The 22829-nt window shown below is 32.2% G+C and overlaps 1 protein-coding gene and 1 long non-coding RNA gene across 3 annotated transcripts in view; one reads left to right on the top strand and one right to left on the bottom strand.

Annotated features, from left to right (window-relative positions):
• The window catches only part of LOC145254920 (uncharacterized), a 79309-nt gene that overhangs the window by 51240 nt on the left and 5240 nt on the right, over positions 1 to 22829 (bottom strand). The window contains exon 1 of one of the 2 annotated variants that reach the window (XR_013863840.1): positions 15772 to 16926. The exons of the other annotated variant lie outside the window; for it this stretch is intronic. This is a non-coding gene — a long non-coding RNA (uncharacterized LOC145254920). Of the gene's footprint in view, positions 1 to 15771; positions 16927 to 22829 lie in introns of those variants that run through there. 2 annotated transcript variants of the gene reach the window in all.
• LOC145254919 (uncharacterized) overlaps positions 22223 to 22829 on the top strand; it is a 57005-nt gene continuing 56398 nt past the window's right edge. Inside the window, exon 1 of the mRNA XM_080113886.1 lies at positions 22223 to 22318. The gene's annotated coding sequence lies outside the window, so the exon portion shown is untranslated. The remainder of the gene's footprint in view (positions 22319 to 22829) is intronic.

Here is a 22829-nt window from a genome sequence, read left to right as displayed (position 1 = left end):
ATATACTCAACATTGTACATGTTATAAACATTGTACATATAATCAACATTGAAAATATAATAAACATTGTACATATAATCAACATTGTACATATAATCAACATTGTACATATTAAAAACATTGTACATATAATAAACATTGTACATATTATAAGCATTGTACATATTATAAACATTGTACATATTATAAACATTGTACATATAATAAACATTGTACATATTATAAACATTGTACATATTATAAACATTGTACATATAATCAGCATTAAAAATATAATACACATTGTAGTTATGATAACTATTGTACATACATTAACATTGTACATATAATAACATTGTATATATAATCAACATTGTACATATAATAAATATTTTACATATAATCGGCATTGTACTTATAATCAAAACTGTATATATAAATAACATTGTACATATAATAAACATTGTACATATAATAAACATTGAACATATAATAAAAATTGTATATATAATCAACATTGTATATATAATCAATATTTTATATATAATCAACATTTATGTATAATAAACATTGTACATATAATTAACATTTTATATATAATCAACATTGTACACATAATAAACATTGTACATATAATAAACATTGTACATATAATCACTATTTTACATATAATCAGCATTGTACATATAATAAACATTGTACATATAATCAACATTGTACATATAATCAACATTTTATATATAATCAACACTGCACATATAATAAACATTGTATATATATAATCAACATTTTATATATGATCAACACTGCACATATAATAAACATTGTACATATCATCAACATTGTACATATAATCAACAGTGTACATATAATAAACACTGCACATATAATAAACATTGTTATATAATCAACATTGTACATATAATCAACATTGTATATATAATCAACATTGTACATATAATAAACATTTTATATATAATCGACACTGTACATATAATCAACATTGTTATATAATCAACATTGTACATATAATAAACATTGTACATATAATCAACACTGTACATATAATCAACATTGTACATATAATCAACATTGTACATATAATCCACATTTTATATATGATCAACATTGTACAAATTATTTTGTAATGTTAACATTAAAAGCGATAATTTATCAACACCCCCTTAATATCTAACGTTATCCATATAATACATCCAAAAATTTCGGAATTTTTGAAGTACAAATTTATTTATAGTTAAAAGTAATTTTTACAGAAAATTTGGTAAAATTGCATTTTGCTTACGCATTATATAGTAGACAGTAAGGATATAACTCGGGATGTATAGACAGGGGATATAACTCGGAATGTATATTTAAGATTATTTGTTTATGGCTGCAATATTTGTTGTTTATTGCAATAGACTACATTTTACTAAAACACAATAGCAGTTGTTGGATTCTATAAATTTTCGTAATTTTAGTATATATTTTAGTATATATATTTTCGACATGACAATTAAGTATGTAATATTGTTCTTTTTTAAAACGACATAATAAAAAAAAAACTATTTGTCGATTCTATCTTAACAAGCAACGCTGATTATTTCAATTAATCCGAGAAGGATGGGCAAGAAGCAGTAACAGAAGATGAGAAGCATTTAACTTTGAAATGCCATTGCATAAAGAGGTTTCTTTTTCTCCTTTTTCTTTTTACTATTGTTTTTTACTTTTCATTATTGTTCTAATGATATAATATATATATATATATATATATATATATATATATATATATATATATATATATATATATATATATATATATATATATATTATTTGAGGGTAAACAGTTACATAGGTCGCTACAAATAGCCATTTGTTTAAGTCAATGAGACTTCCTCAGGCGACCCGGAATCTCTCGACGCCACAAAGAAAAATTGAAAAAACATTGAAAGAAATTGAAAAAAAAAAAAAAAAAGGTAAAAAAACCTCTTAAAAAAAAAAACATAAAAAGTTGCGAGCTCTCTAAAAAAGAGGATAAAAAAGGATAAAAAAATGGAGAGACCACATTTCAACCTATTGGGAGATTTTTCAAAAGAAGTTTAACAACTGGGTATAAATCTGAAATGATTAAAGTGGGTCATAATTTTACTGGAACTGTAGATTTTATAGGAGAGTGGTCATGCGTAGGGTGTTCTGTTTATACACTTCTTTTCACATATTATGAAAAGAAGTTTGCAAATGAGTTCATTGACATCATCAGTTGCGTATCGGTATAAGTTAAGTGGGGGTAGGGTGATAGAGAGAGAAGGCAAAGAAAAATAGCGTTGTCACTATAATGGAGAATGAAAAGTTAATAGACTGATGCACTGATGCAGACATATTCATACCGAGACCTACATCCATATACATACATACGAACAAAATATACATATACATACATACGTGTGCATACACCGACACACATATAAATCCAGTGACGGTAAAATCCAAATGTAAAACTTCAAGAAAGTTAAAAGAATTTCCATTTGTACAAGTAAAATCCAAAGAAATCCCGTAATTGTAAGATGATCCATAATAATCCAAACGCGTTTTACCGTCACTGGATTTTTTTATCTTCCACCAGACTATCCATTAATGTGTAATCACCTTTTTCTTTACCATATTCCCTCTGCTTAACTTATTTTGTTTTCAAGTAAGATCTTTGACTTATTTGTTGTTTCATCAAATACTTCTGCATGCAAAATCCGATCCTGCATTTTGCTAATTCCTACCCTCTGATGAGAAGGAGAGTATTTCTTCGAAACTCCGCGGATTAAGGACTATCCATTTATCTAGTGTTTCCTTTTCAGATTAAATATGTTTTTAACTCATTTCAAAGTGTTTAACATATTTCATTAACTGTTTGCTGATATTATAAGCTCTATTTCCTATTTGGTATTATCGAGCTTTTATATCTGGCTGAGATAATTTTATAAATATTAATTCTTTAATATTTATAATTTACTTTAATTTTACCATCTTGGATCATTTTGGTAAATTCAATTGTAATTTTCATTTTATATATATATATATATATATATATATATATATATATATATATATATATATATATATATATATATATGTACACAATAAATATACACAGACGGACATCTACAAAAATAAACATACGTACAGAGATACTATTATACAGACATATGTATATAATTAAGTAAATAATATTAGAATATTCAAATGCAATGTATTAAAATTTAAAATTTGCGATCAAAAGCCATTATGGAATTATTAATTATATACATATGTCTGTATAATAGTATCTCTGTACGTATGTTTATTTTTGTAGATGTCCGTCTGTGTATATTTATTGTGTACATATGTATATGTGTATGTCTGTGTATATATAAATATATATATATTGATATATACGAGTATATATAAATATATATATACATATACTGTTTTAAAAATAATAAAATAAATAAAAAATGTTAAATATGTCCAAATTAAAAAGGGCGACTTTCTAAGTAAATAAAAAAAAAATGAGCTCCGAGGCGGCGCCAATATTAACCGTAGTTATCGCTTGAAAAATAACAACAATAACAAAAATCTATATATATACATATATATATATATATATATATATATATATATATATATATAGATATATAGATATATATATATATATATATATATATATATATATATATATATATATATATATATATATATATATATATATATACTTGTGATTGTTTATGTATCTTTTTTTAAAGTTTTTTAGGTGTCATTAAATTCAACTGTGTTTAGTTTTTTCTTCAAAAGCCATGCAAATTGCAAGATCTTTTAGTTTGGAGACACCAACACGTTTTAAATTTTCCATGTACCAAATTGTGATCAGTTTCACAGTCAGCACTACGCAAGACTCGCACATTGCACATGTCTCTCATGGCACTTTTACGTGTAAGTATTGAATGGATCATATGCCCAATGCTTTGATCGGAGGTGTGTCCATGTGACTTTAAGCTTGCGTTTTTTATGGAAGAATATATTAAACACAACAAGATTAAATTCCAAACAAAGCTGGAGTAGAAAAAACCATTACTGTTAACTTTGCCGATACCATAACGGCCAAGTGCATTCCATATATCATGTTCCCGACCAACACGCGCATTGAAATCACCAGGGACAATCAGCTTCTCTTTAATTGGTACAGCTGCAATGATATTTCGAAGAGTCTCATAAAAAGACATGATGCTTTCTTCTGTGGATTCCATAGTTGGTGCATACACCGACAAGCATCGACTACATGTCAGAGGGACTCTGAGCTTTATGAGACGATCAGTGATTCCAGTTGGATGTTCAATCTTCTCAACGAGATCGGACCTGATCACAAAGCCAAACACCATCATCCCGCTTCATGCCCTCTGGTTTACTTTTCCAGAAAAGTGTGTAACCCGACTTCATTTCAGTAATTTGATCCTCGCCTGATAGACATATTTCATACAAAACTGTCATATCGATGTTAAATCTTTGTAGCTCATTCGTAACTAGTGCTGTTCTTTTCTCTGGGCGTGCATTTTTTTTCCAGATCAAGAAGAGTTCTGACATTTCAACAACTTACGTTCAGTTTCATCTTACTTCCTGTAAATTTCTTGTTTCTGTTGTTCCTACTGTTGTGAATCGCCATTAGCCACAGTAAGCTAACCAGCTTGGTTCCGATAGGCAATTTTTAGTGCACCTTTTCTAGTACACTCCCATACAATAGGTGAGCAGTGCTGTCCCTTAACAGGGCTGCTCAGTCACTAAAATCTCTGCCGGAAAGTACCCCTATTGGAATAAATCAGAACATCATAACGACGTTAAGAAAAGATTCTTGCTGCCTATGTGTGAAATTATGACTGTGTGCCTCCAACTGATTAAGTCTGCACATATCGCCATGCCTTCCTCGTCACAGGACTTCGAAAATGGTTTGCTAAGAATGATCTAGAACCATTGGGATATCTGTACTTCGATGGATTTAAGTGGCAGAAGCTTGCACGACACCAATACCACTCACTAAATCCCTGTAAATATGACCCAATGACAAGCTAAAAAAGCAAGATGATTGGCAAATGCGTGGATCATAGGTTTTAGTTCAGAGGTTCCATCTCCTAGATGGATGTCAGAACAGTGACTCTGGGGCCCATCACTTCTAGAGGTATAAATGCGTCCCCGAGAATGAGAATGTGTGTGTGTGTGTGTGTGTGTGTGTGTGTGTGTGTGTGTGTGTGTGTGTGAGGAGACTTCTCAATCTATACGCAAAAATCTTTTGATCTACAGACTTGAAATTTGGTATATATGATATTCAGACTTTTTAATTGGTTTTCATCCAGAAAAAAGGGTTGTTAAGGCGTCCAAATTGAAAAATTGATACGTGAGAGTCATTGGATTTTTATTTATTTTCAACTGTTTCACGACTGCGCATGTACGATCAAGAAATATGACAGCTTCCTTATGGTAAGAATAAGTAGGTTTGAAAACATATTTAAAGATTCTGTCAAGCTGGTCTAATGGTTATCATACTTGACTCACTGTCTTTAGGTTTTGGTTTCGATCTCTGCTTGAGTATAATTTTTTTTTTACTTTCAAGAAGTGAATTGTTTAGAAAAAAACATAATACCTGCATGCACATGTCTCAGTTTCTTTCTGTTTTTTTTTACTTCAAGGAATTTAACGTTATGTTTAATACCGACAGTATTTCTGTTTATAATAAACCAGTAGGACTCACGCATTAACTTTGTATTTTATTTTTTTAACTTGTTTTTACTTTGTAGGGGGGTATTCTTTTTACATTAGGTCCACCTCAGCATTTACACATTCCCTTACTTGCTTTTTTTATATTTCGGCCGGGGCCACCGTGGTTGCCATAGCCACCACTGTTCGCAATTGGCCAGGGACGGCAGTGACTACCAACAACAACAACAACAACCGTAGTTTAATTTTTTTATGAGGGGGGTCATGCTTCCACCGGGCAACGCCGGCTAATGGGTCTTGCTAGTATGTAATAAATATTTATTCTCAATAAAATACTTGTCAACTGAGAACCGGTGTTCGGAAAATTAGGCAAGAATAGGATTCTAAGAATATTAAATCTTCCGAGCTCAGCCAATAGGAATGGGTGGACGATGGCTTGGGAGGCATTAATCATTATGTGTAGGAAGAAGAGAATGTTATGTTTAGTCTATGTATGTAATAAGCAGTTGAGAGCGATGATATATGAACATCGTAGGAAAATGAAGAATAGTACAGGATGTATAGTGGTATCGGTGGTAGGACTCGATAATCAGAGAGAAAAATAGGAACTTCTTTCTCTGTAGATGTGGCGATCGTGATTATACTTCTCATAGGATGAAATATAGGGTTTAATTATAATAATTATAACGAATAAATGTGTATAAAACGACGTAGTAAAGTTACATAAGTCGGGGATTGAAAGTTTAGACATAATAAAATTTGTATGTCTCATCTGTTATTGAAAATCTATGGCAATTTGATGCAGAGAGAAATTTCTGCAATCAAAATATTAAATAAATGATAAGAAATCTGCAATAATTGAAATATAATATTTATAGGTATTTTATGACCTGCGGCCTACTTGTATAAATATATAATATATACATTAATGTATACATATATGTATGTATGTATAGATACATATTTATACACATATACATATATATATATATATTATTATTCTTTATGTAAATACAGTCATATCTTGCTATGATGTGATATGACTGTATTTACATAAAGAATAATAAAAAAATATAATTTGCTCGAGGCAAGGCGTAATTTGGATTGTTTGAAAGGTAAAGTATCCAATGACGATAAAATCCAAATTATGCCTTGCCTCGGCAGCCGAGTATACCGCATATCTTATCTTTCTTTTAATAATATTATTAGAATTCTTTCCCCTTTTCCTTGTACCTATTTATGAATTATTCCACGGATTTCTGCCTTTTGGATTATTTTGGACCATTTTCCAATTATGCGATTCCCTTGGATTTTACTTGTGCGAATGGAAATTTAACTAACTTTCTTGGATTTACATTTTTGGATTTTATCGTCATTGGATACTTTACCTTTAACCAGACTATCCATTCACGTGAAATCACTTTTTTCTTCACCCTATTCCCTCTGTTTCACCTTTTGTTATCAAGTAAGATCTTTGGCTTACTTGTAGTATCATCAAATACTTTTGCAAGCAAAATCTGATCCCGCATTTTGCTAAATCCTACCCTCTGATAAGAAGGAAAGTATTTCTTCGAAACTCTGCGGATTAAGGACTATCCACTTATTTAATGTTTCCTTTTCAAATTAAATATGTTTTTAACTCTTTTTCAAAGTGTTTTTAATATGTTTTATATGTGCTCTTATATATATATATATATATATATATATATATATATATATATATATATATATATATTTGAATTTTCAAAGCATGAAAGATTATATATTTCCACAGTCAAGCTACATAGCAGCTCACAAAAGCTATGAAAGTTAACAAACCAGAAATCCAAGACTGTAGTTTCGCCCTCATTTGAACTCATCAGTTAGACACATCTAACCTCGGAATTCGTAACCTAATTCTCTTGCATGCGAGGTAAGTATGTTGCCACTTGAGCAAACGCGCTATACACACAAAAATTTATTTACTAACAAAGATCAAGCAAACCGTGGCAAAAACGGACTATGAAATAGATCCACTTCGTCTCACACAAGAGGTGTAGACATCCAACAAAAAACCATCGTTTGTTGACTTTTATTGTTGACTTGATTGTGAAAATATTTATATAATCTCTCACGCACTGAAAATTCTATTATTAATTGCTTGTTAGGTTAGCATGTTGGAGGACACACTTCTAGCGAGTATAAAAATCCTACTTGTAAGACCGCAGCTTTTTTAAACTTGTCAAAAAAGATGGATAAATAAAGACCTGGCCAGGGATAGGTTAGTTCGTAAGTCCATTTCTAAAAGCTGTCCAACACATGCCAGCATGGAGAGTAGAAAGTTGACCTTGGGTTTACTTTCAGCAACCTCGTAACTTTCACTTCCCTTATTTTGTTCTTTAGTCCCCACATTCCATGAGCAATGTTTCTGACAAAGAAGGAAGAGTTGATGATTTCAAGGGCGGAATTTATCCATCTAATACTTATTGTTGATTTTTAGCTCCTTACATCAAGTGGCTTCTTGCCTTGTCTGGAGTAATTTCTAATAAAACAAAATAGATGCTAAACCGAATATGATGATATGATTAGTTAAAGAAAATGCTATTTTAAACTTAGGATGCATCGAAATTTGGTGTTTAAGTTAGACATAGACGTAAGTTTACTCATAGCAAATGTAAATGGTTTAGTTGTTTTGTTTTATGACATATCAACATTTTCCAGGTTATTTCATACCGAATATGATCATTTTGGCAAAAGTTTTTATGCTTCAAGGTCTTTATATCTTCAAATATTTATTTATGAAGTTTGGTTTGGTTGTTTTGCAAAGGAAAATTGTTATTTTGTTTTTGGCTTTGCAGAAACTGATTGAGTTTTGCAAAAAAAAAAAAAAAAAAAAGGAAAAACTATAACATCAATGTTTGGTGCATTTTAGGTCAGGAAGCAGGTATCCTCAGACAGCCTGATCGAGTTGTACCAATAAATATGGTTGGATTGCACATGTATTGTACATTCTATTAACCACACAAGTGGCATTTTGGAGGTGAGTAATCCAGTAACATGTCAGTTGTTAACCTATTTTCTTATCTTTAATACTTTTAATATACTTTTTCTTTCCACTTAAAGATAAGAAAATAGTTTAACAACTGACAATTTTCTTATCTTTAATTGGAAAGAAAAAGTATACCGTAAGAAATCTAATGCTGATGTACCTAGTATAATCTAGTACTGATACAGTAGGCGTGTCAGAAATTTCGTGAAAAATATTGAATAATTCCACCCCGTCTTTCCAAGCTTATAACTCCTCGAAAAATGTAATTCAAGCCCTAATTTTCTTTTCAATTAAAGGAGCAAGGACCAAGGTTTAATTAAAAAACAAAAAAAAACAAACAAAAAACAAACAACGTGTTTTTTTTTAAAAAGGTTTTAAACTTCGGACTTTCCAGGTAAATTTCTAAAAATAACTACTTTTTTGTTTTAAATTTGAATATATTATTTATTGATCTTGTATCTTCAATTTGTGATATATAACACTTTGGTAAGTAAATTAATTATTTATTTTTTAATAGACATTTCAAAATGGGAGGCGTGAATTAATTCGACCCACTGTCTTTCCAAGCTTATAACTACTCGAAAAATGTAATTCAAGCCCTAATTTTTTTTCAATTAAAGGAGTAAGGACCAAGGTTTCATTAAAAAAAAAAAAGGAAAAACAAACAACGTGGTTTAAAATAAAAAAAAGTTTTTAAACTTCAGACTTTACAGGAACATTTCTAAAAAAACACTACTTTTATTGTTTTAAATTTGAATATATTATTTATTGATCTTTTATCGTCAATTTGTGATATATAAAATTTTGGTGAGTAAATTAATAATTTACTTTTTAATAGACACTTGAAAATTGGGGGGGGGGCTGAATTAAAAAAAAACGTTTGTCTAAAATATTATATTCGGTTTATTGGAAAGAGCATAAAATTTCACATTGACCCTGAAAATATCGTAAAAATTAAATCAATAGAAAAACTTTGATAGATTTTTAAAGTTTAAAAATTGAAGAATACTGAGCTCGTAGAATATCAATTAATTTTATTACTATTTTTTAAAAAATAAAAAAAAATATTTCTATTACTTTTAAAACAACTTTAATAGTTTATTTTGGAAGTATAATCCATAAAGAAAATAAACAACCCACTTTTAAAAGAGAAATTACGAGTTTTTTTATATTTTATTCGCAGTTTCGTGTTCGGGGTGTCAAAATCCCTACAAAAATTCTGATACACCTACTGATACAGATTTTGAACTGGACGTATCTAAGCGTCTGCTCGGCTTTGCTCGATACATGACGCCAACCGCTCGGATTTACCTGTAATCTGATATAAGACGTCGATCAGCCAATTACAATGTGTGGCAATGAGCAGACGACTTTTGGATAAATATTGGAAGAAAAAAAAAGACAAAAACAATAAAAGAAACTAGATGTTATATGGAAAGTATGGAGACTAACAGCACTATGAATTTATTTATGCTAAAAAAAAAAAAAAAAAAGAAAAAACTGCAGACGCCCGAAGAAGTAGTTTTTGTTTTGTTTGTTTTTTTTTTGTTTTTTTTGTTTTTTGTTTTTTTTTGTCAAAATAATAAAATTATCGAATCCCAAAAGAATTGTATTAATGTGGTGTTAGATGCATCATTGCAAAAAGAGGCTTCGTAAGCGACAGATGTGGCTGGGGCCTAACACTTAATATCTATATAAAATCCATAGATATTCAACTATTCCATTAAAGTTCTTCTTTACTTCTCAAACACTGAGTTAGTAAATAAGTTGAGACCATATTTTCGTCTCCCCAAATGACCATTTATATATGTTATAGTATATCTTTCTTGTGGTCTTTTGGTTTTTTTAGTTTTAACTAAACAAAAAATATATGAATAAACACAATTGCCCAATTACGTTTACACATTTATTATACACTGACAAACATTCAAACAACAATAAAACACAATACAATAGCGACAGTTCGATAAGACTCACCGACTGGTGGAAAAAGTTCTCAGAGCTCACCTCGTGGCGGAACGAAGGTTCTCCTCTTCTTGAGAGGGAAAAGGCAACACGTCTGCCCGTGACCAAAGGGAAAAAACAACCAGCCTTGGAGCAGGGACAGATTACTCCTCCCCGGTGTCCTCTAATTTTTAGTCCCCTACAGTTTTACTGAATTCATATAATCTGGATTCTAGGACAAGAATTCATCTAGTCAACTTTAGTGCTGTTACTGTAAGCAACATCACTTGAGGAATGTACACCATTCCTCGTATAACGCTGTGAGTTAGCCATACCGAGGAGATTTTATTTGAGCCACGAATACCATGTTATTTTGAATATTTAGTCAGGGTTTAAAAAATATCCTCATGCTAGGTTGTTCTGACAAACTCCTATACAGAGACACCTTAGACATTCGAGGATAATGTCTAGTAGGCATTCAAGCTCTCTCCAAAGTTTTCTTTTTCGAATCAGATGTATCCATTCAATCTGCAAAGACAATTCTATTTCAAACTTAAGCATGACAGTCCAACAAAAATATGATTTCAAACGAAAATGCAATTTCAGTCTGAAGTGGTACAAACCAACGAAAATACTATTTTAAACTTAGGCATGATATATCAACAAAAGTATGCTTTGAAACGTAAGCATCACAGAGCAAGAAAAATGTTTTTGTGTTTTTTAAACTTAAACATGACAAGCGAATCAAAATTATATTTCAAATTTAAGTGTAACTGACTGACGAAAATATTAATGAAAAATGAAGTCTGACAATTCAACGAAAATTCAATTTTAAACTTAAGCATGACAAACTGCCGAAAATTCAATTTTAAATTGAAGCATGACAGACTGACGAAAATCATATTTCAAACTTAAGCGTGACAACTGATGAAAATGCTAGTGTAAAATTAAATGTAACATTTTTTCTGACGAACGTACTTGGGCGCATTTAAAAAAAAAAAAGGGATTTCAATAACACTGGTATTCACGAATCTTGTTAATAAATATTGCTTAAGATAAAATTACTTTATGAACGCATTCTTAAAGGTTTTGTTACATTGTATGTCGCCATATTTTGCCCCGCCCGTTGGAAAACATATATGACTTAAATAAAATTTAATGCCTTGCTTTCGTAAACTGATCGACGTTTCTCAACAAATGCGGAGCATTGTACAGAATGTAATTGGATCTTATTCCTCGTACTATTTTCTTAAATAAAATTTCTGTTCATTTTCTGGATACAATGCAAGAGGGGAGTGACATTAATTCACGCCATTGGTTACATTCAACTAGCCGTGTTAAAAAATAACGTTATTTAACTTGCAATACTCACAAAGGAACAGATTTTCGTAGCCATTTGCAATTTTGTGTATCGCTAGGAAGTACAACTATTTTCAATTAGCCAATAAAAGTTAGTATAAAATAGGATGAAATTTTCTCTTACTAAAGAAAATATCAGATCAGATGGAATATGTACTCAATGAAATCGGTTTTACAACAAAGACGTCATACATGTATGTATATGACGTTATACACCTGCAACAGTAAGAGTATGCAACACATGTAAAATGGTCCATCAGAAGCCAAATTTGATTTGTCAGCTCAAAGGCTTATTAAATTTAACCTTGAAAATTCGATAGGATAATTTGATAAAAAATTGGAATTGTATAATATGTTATATGTAATACTGCCCCCTCAGTACAAAACTGACTTCGAAATCTAGTGGACGATTCCCCTTTCTTCTTCCTACTACTTTTTTCTCACAGAAGAGACGTCGCTAGTCTTTCTCTAATCTATCGTTATTTCGATGGCTGATGCTCGACTGAGCTTCATTCAATCTAAAATCCTGTAAAACATTTGCAGCAAAAACTCGTATAGGTTAACAACTGACAATAATTTCTCTGCCAATAATTTCCCTTTTTCTACTCAAAACTGAACAAAACTTCCATGAGCTAGGTTTCTTTCCAAGAACTGCCCGTCTGTAGAACATGGTGCTTTCCAGCTGACGAACATGTTCGTTTTCAAGTCTAATGTAAACAAATTCTTTTTGAGCCGCCTTCTTAAAAATGAAATTCTGTCCAATCACTACCACCATAACTAATCAAATCACCACGCTGTTGTCTCACTGTCAACCTGAAACTCATTTAACCCTTATACTCGAGTAGCATATGGGCCTTAATAAGTAAGAACTTAATGATAAAGAAGTCATTTAGTGTTGTTCTTCTGTTTTGAGATATTCAATAGATTTGCTGTATTTTAGCTCATCGCCTACTCCTTTGTCTTTTGCTTTCTGCTCTTGTGTTTTGTTTTGTTTTTCTTTAAATTTTTTTACCCATTTTCTTTCTTTCTGTTTTCTTCTTTTCTTTTTGCCTTTTTATTTCGGTCACCGACTACATGTGATTTAGAAAGGTGTCATATTTTCCACTCAAGACACTTAAATTTATTGCCACATAACCGAATTTTTGACAACTTATTTAAATTTATGAACATTTATCGCCTCCAATCCCCCCCCCCCCCCCCGAATAAAGTGACAGTGATTAAGTGGTTAGCAACACGGACTGAAACCCTGGCCGTATCAAGTTCAAATCCAGTTCGTTTCACAGAAACACTTTCTTCAAAACCTACACTTGTGATTAATCTCTTAAAAGGATGTAAATAGCACAACTATTTATTTGCATTTGTTTATGAAAAACGTTTGAAACTCAATCAGGGCACGGTTTACGCTTTGATTTCAATGCAACGACCTTCTTTCTGATTGACATTTTCTCTCACTTGTTCCCTTCCTCCTTCTTTCCTCGACTCATTAGCAGGATGACGTAGCGCAAGGTCAGCACAACAAATACACTTTGGCCTCTTAAAAATTTCCTGAGCAGCTCTGTCAACATTCTCCAGTGGAGGCGCCTTTGCCAGTTAACCATGAGCTAACTCCTTCACAAACAGATAAGACAAGGCTGGCAGGGTGAACCTCCTGGGACTAACCCAAATCAATACAACAGTTTGCCAGATAAAAAGCCACTGTAATAGTCCAGTCTCTGTTGCAGGAAGATGTGATACTGCAGGAAGGTGAGGAGAATCAAGTCAGTGCGCCTAAAGAATAGACACTCTGGCCTATTAAAAATTGCCCGAGAAGCCCTATCGCCATTCTCTGGTCAGGGTTCCCCAGGCAGTTAGCCATAAACTCCTTCCCGAAATGGCCCAGTTTCTGTCGGACTGATTATTGGAGGTAGATCCCCAACTGGTATATACCATGTCAGCAAGTTGCGATGCTATTATTTTGGTACGAGTACTTATTATTATCAATAGACAACTGTCCTATCCCAATATAAGTTGATGTTTTTAAAAAAATTAAAAATTCGACCTACCCCATTGTTAAAAAATATTAAATATTGAGAGGCACCGAGTTGGCGGAGAGGGGGGGTAAATTATTGAATGACAGAAATCAACAATAATATTACCCAATTATTGTAAGTATTATACTGGGGTAGAAAAAAACACAACTTAATTTAGATTGTACCACAATGTCTATTCTAATTTTGATTCGAGAAAATGTCTGAAATTTCAGGGTTAAGCTTAAGGGGTCTTAATAAGAAATTAAAATTGAGAGAATCTTGCTTAATTGATGGCTAATGATTACGAATCAACTTACTTGCAAATATGAAATATTTGAATTTTGAAGTAGGAGGTTATACTCTTAAAAAAAAGACATAAAAACTTTTTAAAAAAAAAAAGCTCCCAAAGAACCTGAAAAGGGAAGATTTTTAATTCCTATTTACTTGCATCCCCACGAGGACTAAGTTTGACACAAGGTCCGTTTTAAATGTGAGAAAAATCCAGCTTCCCCAAAAGGGGCACTTTAGATTGGAACAAAGATAAAAAATTTACCTTAGTTAAGAAGGATTTGCCATTCATAGATTTTATGTGTAGCCAAACTCTCCTTAGTTATGTCCCCTTTCTAGCTAACTCTTCTACAAAAGAGGAGAATTATTTATTATAAGATGGCACCCAATAAAGTTGCTATTACATTCAGCTGTGAACGTAACAACTGATAGAGAATAGAATCGATTAAGTGTACCATAAAAAACAGATATTGTTGTAGACCCTTGTTAAGGGTCACAAATGAAAGAAACCACAAGTAGTGTAAAGTGTATAAATATAATATGTATATATTATAAAGAATACAGGAGTCACTAAAGTGGTACGAAAGGAACGTGTTCGTAGCATGCGGTTAAACAGGGTATGAATGTCTCAATTTAGTCTTGAAACCAGTGGTATTCATAGGATTGGTTGATTCGACTTAGTTCTCAAATAAAGGTGATTTGCACCCCACAGCAATACTACACTCCTAGTCAAAACAAGTCAATTTATTTATCCATTTTACAAAATTCATAAAAATTTCACATAAATTACTGAAAGAATTCTCTAAGAAACGTAGCATAAGGTCAAATTGGGTGGGGTGGTATGGTAGTCATGTATCATCCTTTTTGTCTATTCTCTTAAACTAGCTTCAGCCACAAGAAATCTTTTTTGTTCAGTGTAGTTATGAATTGATGTCTAATATCTATTGTGAAATTTTTACAAAAATATCGAAAGTATCTGAATTTTCACAAAAGGTTTTTATCTCCTTTTTACCATCTTTTCATAAAACTAAAATAACTAAATGTAGCCCATTGCCCCCACAACAGCAGAGTTACTATCTTTAAAAGCATATCTGAGAAAATTGACCATGTCCTATCTGCTTATCCTTCAGCTAACATTCACGTATGTGGAGACTTCAATGTTCACAATGTGGAATGGTTAACCCACTCTAACAAGACCGATGATGAGGGAAGGTTCTGTCACGATTTCTCCATTGCTTATAACCTCACTCAGATTGTTCAAGAACCCACCCGTGTGCCCGACACTGACGGCCAGTATTTAATTTAGACATTTAATTCTCACAACTTACCCTGAACTATGTTCAGTTTCCGTTCTGTCTCCACTTGGATCTTCCGACCACTCTGCTGTATCAATTAAAATAAAAATGAAATGTAAAAAGTCTTCAGACGTACCTCTCCATCGTACAGTATACCGATACTCTATGGCAGACTGGGATAGCTTCCGTACATTTATATCAGATCTACCTCTGCATTCCATGTTTAAAAAGGATGTGTCCTCTATAGTATCAGACCTGACAGAATGGTTAATTGTAGGTATTGACCGTTTCATACCCTCGAAAAAGTTCCAGCGAAAACCTAACAGCCATCCGTGGTTCTCTCCAGAATATGCTGCTGCCATTCTGCACAGAAATCACTTTTTCCATTGTTTCAAACGTAATAGATGTACTGAGACTAAAGCTGTTTTCAGAACTGCCAGCAACCATTGTAAGAAAGTAATAAAGAATGCAAGAGAGTTGTATGCTCAGTCCGTCAAGTCCAAAGTAGCTGAGCAGCGGCTTGGTTTCCACCAGTTTTGGCAAATAGAATAGAATCCTGAACAGAAACGTGTGCTCTATCCCAATTATCATCAATGGACCTGAGGTAATCTCGTCAGCATCAGACAAAGCCAAACTCTTTGCCAAGAATTTTGTAGCTAATTCTATCCTTTGCGACCAAGGCCGCCAACCCCCAATATTTCCTCCTGTCTGTACGTGATGTTGCCAATCTAATCAAAAACCTTGATTCCAGTAAAGCAACCGGCCCTGACAGTATTCCAATTATAGTACTCAAAAAACTTCAATCCTCTCTTAGACATGTTCCATTACACTGTGGAGGTCATTAGATGCCAGAAAGCCTTCTACTCTAAGTTTCTTCCCACGAATCACTAGACTTTGGAATTCTTTGCTTGTTTATTGCTTCCCGAACTATACTAACCTACAGAAGTTTAAATGTAATGTGTACAGACATCTCACTGCTCAACTCCCTGTTAGACATGTTCCATTACACCCAAGTGGCAATATGCTTTGATTGAGATGAAAAAGAGTAAAAAAAAGATGAAGACGTCGTTTAAATAATTAAGTTTAGATTTTATAACTACCCAGATTTGCTTGGGAATCTTTTTCATTGAATTATTATTGTTCAGCATTTTTTTTTAGTTAATCTTCTTTCCTAATAAATTATTTTGTTTTCTTAATATCAGTATTTATTAAGTTAAATTTATTTATTATGGTCAATAGTTTTGTGTCCTTTTCCACCTATTTTTACTGTGAGGCCAAGGTTATTTTTTTATATTTTTTTTTTTAATGGAAATCGCTTCAGACAAAGCATGAAACGCCTTGATGTAAGAAGCTAAAAATAATATTTCAAGGTTAAAAACTAGCCAGTGATAAGTGGTGTTAGATGGATAAATTCCGACCTAGGAAACAGAAATTCTTCCCCCTTTGTCAGAAACATCGCTCATGGAATGTGAGGACTAAAGTACAAAATACCGATAAAACCAAAAAAATATCTAATTTCTGCTCGCTCACCATCATAGGGCTCCATTATATTAGATTGGAGACGGGAGTGATTCTATAATATGAGCTAAATTTATGTATAAGTAATCATTAATTTAACATGGTACAGAAACATTTTCCTCAACACATTATGTTGAAAAATCGAATGATAATAAACTACATGTATATCCTATTCTTTTTGCTGACTGTTATCCTCATCTTCATAATTGTTGTTGTTTCACCACGTTTCGGTCAACTCATCCTTTGGCCTTCTTGAGATGATTATCCACGACAGGATAGGGATGCTGAATCTTGTAACTGTATCCCCAGTAATTACTGCCTTCCATAGTTGTTGTTGTCTCACCACGTTTTGGCTAAGTAATCCTCTAGTCTGCTTGGTTAGGATTGAAACCGCTATCTTCAGACAATGCTCATCTGGAATCGTAGAGACTAAACACTGCACTACGGGCCCTGAAGGGCAATCAAGGTTTCTGAACCACTGTGTTGAAGTCCAATAGACTCAATTGAAGAAGGCCAGAGGATAAGTTGACCAACACGTGGTGAAACAACAACAATTATGAAGATGAGGATAACGGTCCACAAAAAAGAATGAATACAGAAATTATGAAGCCTCATCTCAAAGGATTAATATATATATATATATATATATATATAGTAGTAAGTTATGAAAATATATATGGTAATTAAGTTAGACAGAATATTCCGCGTTTCATTCTCGTGGGAATTCGTCAGGCTTACAAATTCTCATGAGAATGAAACGCGGAATATTCTGTGTAGCTTAATTGCCATATATATTTTCGTAATTTACTACCTAGCTCTACCTATGTATTGAGCACTGTTGAAGTAAATATTGAAAAATTTACGCATAAAATTATATCTCCGTATATTAATTGATGTGATTAAAAGAAGTAATCATCTATCTATCTATCTATCTATATATCGATAAAAGTTAAAATGTCTGTGTACACTTCCCTACCAAACTACTCTGTCAATTTTCGGTCTATAGACTCAAGATTTGACATAAGAAGTATTGAGATTTGGGAAAATTTTTCTAATCAGTTTTTGGACAGAAATTTGGCTGTCAAGGGGTCAAAGTTCAACGATTTGACCTTTGAGAACTCTACCAAACTCTTCGCCAATTTTGGGTCTAAACACTTGAAATTTTAGATGTCGGTTACTTGGACATGGATTCAGCTTTATAATTTGATTTGAGCCCAAAACAATAAATGTCGAGGGGTCATAATAGGGGTCAAAGTTTAAAAAAAAATAACCTCTGCGGTCTCTACCAAATTACTCAGCCAATTTTTGGTCTAAATATTTGAAATTTTACATAAAGTGTATTCAGACATAGGGCAAGCTTTTTAATTGGTTTTTGCTGAAAATTTGGCTTCCAAAGGGTCAAAGTTCAAAAGATTTGAGCTTTGCGGTCTCTAGCAAACTATTCAGCCAATTTTGGATCTAAACATTTTAAATTTTACATAAAGAGTATTCAGACATGCAGCAAGTTTTTTAATCAGTTTTTGGGCGTAAATTTCGCTGCCAAGAGGTCAATGTTTACAGAGTTGACCTTTGAAGGCTCTACCAAACACTTCCGCTAATTTTGGGTCTAAACACTTGAAATTTTAGATGTAGGTTACTTGGACATGGATCAAACATTTTAATTTAATTTGAGCCCAAACCAATAAATGTTAATGGGTCAAAATTGGGGTCAAATTTTAAAAAAATTTGCCGTCTGCAGTCTCTACCAACTTTTCTCTCTGGTAGTTTCTATTATATAGAAAGACATTACCGTACATATTTACACTTTTCCATATAAACATATGCACATACAGTTATAAGGGCAGAGCAAAGCCGGGCGGAACTGCTAGTATATATATATTTTTAAAATACAATTATCCACTGACACGTGTTTCGTCGTCTACGACTCATCAGAGTGGCTGAATCTAGTCTTATTTATAGTATTCCGAATTTTACAGGGTTTATATAATTGAAAATTAGGTAATCATTCATATACCAATAAGTTTTAAGTTAAAATGAGATGACTTAAACTGTAAGCTACAAAATTATCATATTTTGTAATTGAGTATTCATATATTGTTTAAACAAAATCAAGACATCAAGGAATAGATTGATAGCAACAGATTGTTGCTATCAATCTATTTCTTGATGTCTTAGTTTCATTGAAACAAATATATATATATATATATATATATATATATATATATATATATATATATATATATATATATTTGGCACCGACTTACGCAACCCTTATATAAGCCTACCTAGAAGAAACCTTATATGAAAAGATAGAACAAAAATTTGGCCACAGCACTAAAAAACTGTTTATAGAATCCTGGAAAAGATACCTTGATGACTGCTTCATCCTGTGGAAACCCACATGGGGGGACATCACAGACTTACACACTATACTCCGGAACCTACACCCAAAAATTAAATTCACCATAGAACAAAGCTCTACAGTTGAACTCTCGTTGGAACTACACAACATTCACTTTAAATATATATATATGCGCGAGCCTTTTCTAGTCTCACACAAAAACACACGTTCACATTTCAAGCTATATTACTTGTCATATACATAAGCGCACAAAAACATACGCGCCCACGTCCACACACGTACATATATTCACGTTCGCGTACATACACTCACATTCACGTGTATACACACACACACACACACACACACACACACACACACACACACACACACAAACACGCTAACGTATGCACATACACGCACGCATGGACAACGTCACTTCCCTTTTCAAAGGAAATCCACATATGCGCAAAAGACTATCAGAAACAAGTATAAAAGCAAGAGACAAGCTGTTTCCAGCCCTTTTCAGACCAGCTTCCTAGCTGGGCGGTCTACGGACCGACAGCGGGCTTTTTTTGCAGGCACGCGCACGCGTGTGCCTCACGCCACTTGCTACTATGTGGGACAAAGAGCTAACAGACAGTACGTACACTTTATACGCTTTTTATCTCCATAACCTGGATTGACATTCTCACTCTTTCTTTCTCTATATATACAACTTGTCCCTGAGAATACCTTCGCGTAGCTGACTGCTAACTGATGTCAACCCTCTATCCTTTGTCTTTGTCTACACGCTGGACTATCATTCTCATTTCTACTATATTACTCACTTCTCTTCCCACGCGCGAACAAACGATAGTGAGATGAACACACATTTCCTTTTCATTCTACACCACCAGTCCCGCAACAAACGATGGTTACACCCGCGCGCACATGAACACATGTTATATCTAAAACATTCATTCTTTCAACAGTAAATAAATGACACGTTTTTCTTATCCATCAATTGAGTTTTTGTTTCCTTCGATTCCATTCGTTTCATTATTTTTCTTTTGTAACGGGATTAGGATTTATATATCCTAGTCCTCCACACACACACACACACACACACACACACACACACACACACACACACACACACATATATATATATATATATATATATATATATATATATATATATATATAAGTATATATATAAAGAGAAGGAAATTTTAGTGACGTCATATAGTCGTTAATGTAATTTTAAAACTATGAAACGCAGTTAATATTCTTATTGGAAAAAAGATATATTTGTTGAAATTCAACTATAGGTTTGTAACGGTGCCCGGAAAACTCGTCCCGGGAAAACTCGTCTCCGGAAAACTTGTACCCTTTCGCTAGGTAGGAAAACTGGTCCCTTATTGAATAAATATCGATTGAAAACACATTTTATGATCGTTCTTGAAGGAGATATTGTTTTTTTAAAATAGACTATAAGCCCCCATAATATTTTTAAAAAATATTTTTACTTGTTCAATGTTTGTTTGTTTTTTTTAATAAAATCGATTTTCTAAGTGTCCGTTTTCTACCTAACTGGCTAAGTTCTTAGTGGTTTCACTTCTTTTAAAGCGTTTATTATGTTCATACAAAGTTAATTACAAATTTTTTTTGTTCTTATTTTAACGATGTTTTTTGGAGTCATAAAAACAATAAAAAAAAAAAAAAAAAAAAATTATAAAACAGGGAGCGATTCGATTTTTCGTTACTTTTTTGTTTTGTTTTTTTAATTATGATAGTTTTTTTTTTTTGTTGCTATGTTTTTGTTTTCTCTCATGCCAAATGCACTCATGCGTTATTCAAAATTATAATTTTATCAATTATCAACATTTATTGTCGTCCTGTCAAATTTTGCAAAAATTAACTAATAAATTAAAAGCGAAATATTTTTTTGGCGCGAGAGATGCCATGTGCTAACAATCTCTCGTTAACTCATTTTTAATTTTTTTAATTTTTACTTCAAAATTCTAAAATCAATCATTAAGAGAAAAAGTAATCACTAAATAAATTTATTAATCAATTTTATTGAAAACTCCGCTATTGTTTATCAAGAATCTTTTTAATTTCATTTTTTGTTGGTTGTTTTTCGGAGGGAGATATAGTTTTTACCCCCTCCCTCTCTAAATTATATTTTAAAAAATATTAAAATTTATTATTTTCTTTTTAAAACCAAATCTCCCTCAGTAATTTCTTTAATTTTCTATTTTTTTTAGCGATTATCAAGACCCCTAAGATGTGATATACCGGACATTATTTCTCGTTCTCACGTAACACTCGACATGTTTTTTGTTTGTTTTCTGTGTTTTTTTTTCTTTACCGAATAAACGATTCCAAATAAATTAAACAACATAGTCGGTGAGGTAGAAAAATCGATTTTACCCTTTTATAAACAACAGTAAATATAAAAAAAAAATGCGGTCTCGTTTATGAACATAATAAACGCTTTAAAAGAAGTGAAACCACTAAGAACTTAGCCAGTTAGGTAGAAAACGGACACTTAGAAAATCGATTTTATTAAAAAAAACAAACAAAAAAAACATTAAACAAGTGAAACAATTTTTAAAAAATATTGGGGGGGGGGGGCTATAGTCTATTTTAAAAAACAATATCTCGTTCAAGAACGATCATAAAATGTGTTTTCAATCGATATTTATTCAATAAGGGACCAGTTTTCCTACCTAGCGAAAGGGGACGAGTTTTCCGGGGTCGAGTTTTCCGGAGACGAGTTTTCCGGAGACGAGTTTTCCCAAGACGAGTTTTCCCGGGACGAGTTTTCCTAAATTCGGTTTGTAACAGAAATAGAAATGAGTGTTTTTTATGTAATTTATTGATTGAGATTATGTGTTAATTATTACAGGGGGTGTTTGAATGGTGTGAGAAAGTTAACCTGTGTCTTTAACAGCGCCAGCCCTCCCCCCCTCCTTTTTGAATTTCCAACGTCTTTTTCCGTTTCTCTGAAATAGAACTGCGTCACACTGTGCACGTGAAACATTTTCAAATATTATGTACTGATATTTTTTGTTTCCTAATCTCATTCATCCAGAGGAAGTCTCGAAATAAAGACGAAACGTTGAAGAACACATAATACGGGTTGTTCCTTTTTATTCTCTCTCTCTCTCTCTCTCTCTCTCTCTCTCTCTCTATATATATATATATATATATATATATATATATATATATATATATATATATATATACATCTATACATATATATATATATACATATATGTATATACATATATATACATAGATATATACATATATATATATACATATATATACATATATATATAACA

This window comes from Euprymna scolopes, chromosome 30 (assembly GCF_053919585.1).
Source record: "Euprymna scolopes isolate OS-2025 chromosome 30, ASM5391958v1, whole genome shotgun sequence".
In the NCBI taxonomy this organism is placed as follows: domain Eukaryota; kingdom Metazoa; phylum Mollusca; class Cephalopoda; order Sepiida; family Sepiolidae; genus Euprymna; species Euprymna scolopes.
This window is presented reverse-complemented; position numbering and strand designations above follow the sequence as displayed.